Here is a 4,507-nt window from a genome sequence, read left to right on the forward strand (position 1 = left end):
CAAAAAAAAAAAAAAAAAAAAAAAAAAAGGTGGGGGTAGTGTAAGGGTAGCCGAGAGTAAGGAGAATAGAGGCAAAGTCAGGCAAGAAAGTTTTATTAACCTGCAGGCTGCTCCGTAAGAGTCAGAGGAGGTGGCCCTCAGCTTACAAAACAAGAGGTTTATATAGGGTGAGAGGGGCATAATCTATCCACTGGTAACAGGAACAGAGATAGTTTGTTAACTTGTGATAGACCTACAATACATTATCCTGTGACTTTTGTGGCAACAACCTTTTTTAAAAAAAAGAGAGAAACCAGGAGTTTTTTACAGATATGTGTCAGACAGGAATTTACAATTATGGATAACCAACATATGTTCTCCGTGCCCTCCCTTGAGCTGCCTGGATGGCTGTAATCAGGCTTTGATTAATTGTAGCATGTCTGGCAGCCTTGATGGGGCGCCTGGGTAGAGGTTCAGAAATGCAGCTGCAGAGCAATCAGAGCAGGGGAAGGGGTCAGCCTGCACAGACGGGGTTTTCTGGTCCCTAACAGGTAGCAATGATTATCTAGAGAAAATTCTGAGGTACTAAACTTCTAGGAGGATGCACTTTGACAAACTGGTAACTGCTTTTCATACTTGGTTATTTTCATTTTGTTTTGTTTTTTTTTCTCAAGATAGATCTTTCTGAATGAGTCTACTATTGATTTACATGTGCAAGTTCATGTTAAAATACAGTATTTGGGAAAAGACAAGAGTAAAGAACACATATTTGAGTGTGTTGGATAGAGAAATCTTCACGTCCATATTCATCAAGAAAGAAAAGAGCAGCAATGACTTTCACAAGCTTTGATTGGAAACAGCACATCCGCCACCTCTGAATTTACCATCTTTGATGTGGCGTCACCATTTATTAAGGAGGAGTGGGAGAATCAACAATGTGGCTGAGGCATAAGAAGAAAAGGAAAGTGATGGTAGCTAGCATTAATACCAAGGGAATAAGAATACTGCCTACTGTTAACCTCTGGGATTTTTTTTTTCAGTTTTTATTTTAAAATGAATACAGGTGGACAAAAAAAAAAGTTACAAAAATAGCATAGGGCGCTCCCTCGTCCTGCTGTTGGGTTTCCCCAGTGATAATACAGACACACCTCATTTTATTGCACTTCACTTTATTGTGCTTCACAGGTATGTTATTTTTTACAAATTGAGGTTTTGTGGCAACCCTGCCTCACGCAAGTCTATCAGTGCCTTTTTTTTTTTTTAACAGCATGTGCTCACTTTCTGTCTCAGATTCACATCTTGATAATTCTTGCAATATTTAAAACTTTTTTACTGTCATTGCAGTATCTTTTATGGTGATCTGTGACCGGCGATGCTTGATGTTACGATTGAAATGGTTTTGTGATGCAACAAACAGCACCCATATAACAGAGTTAACTTAGTTGATCAATGTACGGTTATGACTGCTTCATTGGGCAGCCATTATCCATCTCTCTTCCTTTCTTTAGGCCTCCCAATCTCCTGAAATACAACAATACTGAAACTAGGCCAGTTAATAACAGTACGATGACCTCGAGTAAAAGTGAAAGGAAGAGTCACACATCTCTTACTTTAAATCAAAAGCCAGAAATGATTCAGCCTAGTGAGGAAGGCATTTTGAAAGCCTACACAGGCCAAAAGGTCTGTTCAGTCAAACTGTAAGGTTTATTGCTGAGATAAAATGAGGAAGCTGAGGCAAGTATAAGAAAATGAGAAGCTAATTTATTTAGCCCCCGGGCGAGGTTTTGTGGTCTAGGAAGGGGCTAAAGAAGTCAAGCCCCACTTTTTAGGGTGTGGGGTTTTATGGGGAGGGAAGGCAATTGATTGGCTATTGGGGAAACAGAGCGAAGGCAATTTTATTGGCTGTTGAGAAGCAGGAAATACCTAGAGCTAGTTGCCTTTGGTAGGCGGGTGGGACCTTGGGTAAGGTAGAGGGCAGGGTTTGGTGGGGCTTCTTTAAAAAATTTTTCTGCAGCATTTTTCAACAGCGGGCTGGGGGTTGGATGCATAGTTTAGTGCTGAGTGTAGGCTTGGGTATGGTATGCAGAGGCGGGTGCAGGGAAGCCATGCGGGGAAGCCAGATAACGAGCTTGGGTAATGACATAGTTATCAGGCATGGAGAGAGATGGATGTGTCCGTTTAACCCTCTGCAAGGCAGCCGGTCTTACACAAACATTTAGCCAAATGGTGAATGCAAAGAAAGAGTATTTGGAAGAAATCAAAATTGCTATTCCAGTGAACATGCAAATTATGCATATATACATAATATATATCAGCCTTATTGCTAATATGGAGAAAGTTTTACTGGTCTGTATCAAAGATTAAACCAGCCACATAATGTTTCTTTAAGCCAAAGCCTAAGGTGCTAACTCTTCAATTCTATGAAGACTGTGAGAGGTGAGAAAGCTGCAGGAAAAAAAATATTGGAAACTAGCAGAGGTTGGTCCATGAGATGTAAGGAAAGAAGCCATGTAAATAACATAAATGTATAAGGTGAAGCAATAAGTGCTGATGAAGAAGCTACAGCACGTTATTCAGAAGATCTAACTAAGATAATTGATAAAGGTGGCTACACTAAACAACAGATTTTCAATGTACATGAAACAGCCTTCTACTGGAAAAGCCATCTATGACTTCACTAGAGGGGAAAGTCAATGCCTTGCTTCAAAGCATCAGCTTCAAAGGACAGGCTGACTCTCTTGTTAGGGGCTAACTGGTGATTTGTTGAAGCCAATGCTCATTTACCATTTCAAAAAATTTAGGGCCCTTAAGAATTATGCTCAATCTACTCTACGTGTGTTCTATGTATAAAACAACAAAGACCAGATGGCAGCATATCTGTTTACAGCATCGTTTGCTAAGTATTTTGAGCCCACAGTTGAGACCTAGTGCTCAGAAAAAAAGATTCCTTTAAAAATATTACTGCTCATTGAGAATGAGCTGGTCACCCAAGAGCTCTGATGAAGATGTACAAGGAGATTCATGTCATTTTCAAGCCTGCTAAGACAACATTCATTCGTAGTCTATGAATCAAGGAGTCCTTTCAGCTTTTAAGTCATATTAATTAAGAAATATATTTTGTATTTATTAAATAAGTAACGATTCCTCCGATGGATCTGGGCAATGTAAATTCAAAACTTTCTGAAAAGGCTTCACCATTCTGGATGCCATTTAAGAACATCTGTGGTTCATGGGATGAGGTCAAATATAACATTAAGAAGAGTTTGGAAGAAGTTGATTTCAACCCTCATGGATGACTTTGAGGAGTTTGAGACTTCAGAGGAGAAAGTAACTGCAGATACAGTAGAAAGAGCAAGAGAACTAGAATGAGAAATGAAGACTGAAGATGTGGTTGAATTCACTATTTACAATAGCAAAGACATGGAACCAATCCAAATGCGCATCAATGATAGACTGAATAAAGAAAATGTGGCACATATGCACCATGGAATACTATGCGTTCACAAAAAAGAATGAGATTATGTCCTTGGCAGGGACATGGATGAAGCTGGAAGCCATCATCCTCAGCAAACTAACACAAGAACAGAAAACCAAACACCGCATGTTCTCACTCATAAGTGGGAGTTGAACAATGAGAACATATGGACACAGGGAGAGGAACAGCACACACATGGCCTATCAGGGGGTGGGAGGCGAGGGGAGGGAGAGCATTAGAACAAATACGTAGTGCATGCAGGGTTTAAAACCTAGATGATGGGTTGATAGGTGCAGCAAACCACCATGGCACATGTATACCTTGTAACAAACTTGCACATTCTGCACATGTATCCTAGAGCTTGGAATAAAATTTTTTTAAAGAGAATAGGTGGCTGAATTGATGCAATCTCATGACAGAGTTTTCATGGGTGAGGAACTGCTTTTTATAGATGAGGAAAGAGAAATTTCTTGGGATGGAATCTGCTGGTGAAGATTCCATTGTAAACATTGTTGAAATGACCACAAAGAATTTAGAATATTACAAATAAGGTAGTTGATAAAGCAGTGGCAGGGTCTGAGAGGACTGATTCCAATTTTGAAAGTTCTACTGTGGGTAAAATGCAATGAAACAGCATTATATGTTACAGAGAAATCTTTTGTGAAAGGAAGAGTCAGTCAATGCAGTAAACTTCATTGTTGTCTTATTTTTAGAAATTGCCACTGTCGGGCTGGGTGCCGCAGCTCACACCAGCAATCCTAGCACTCTGGGAGGCCGAGGAGGGTAGATCACAAGGTCAGGAGTTTGAGACCAGCGTGGCCAATATGGTGAAACCCCATCTCTACTAAAAATATAAAAATTAGTTGGGCGTGGTGGCGGGCGCCTGTAGTTCCAGCTACTCGGGAGGCTGAGGCAGAAGAATCTCTTGAACCCGGGAGGCGAAGGTTGCAGTGAGCCGCTTTCATGCCACTATACTCCCACCTGGGTGACAGAGTAAGATTCCATCTCACAAAAAAAAAAGAGAGAAAAGAAATTGCCACTGTCACTCCACCC

This window comes from Sapajus apella, unplaced genomic scaffold, assembly GCF_009761245.1.
Source record: "Sapajus apella isolate SASKATOON/1434 unplaced genomic scaffold, GSC_monkey_1.0 scaffold86, whole genome shotgun sequence".
NCBI lineage: Eukaryota > Metazoa > Chordata > Mammalia > Primates > Cebidae > Sapajus > Sapajus apella.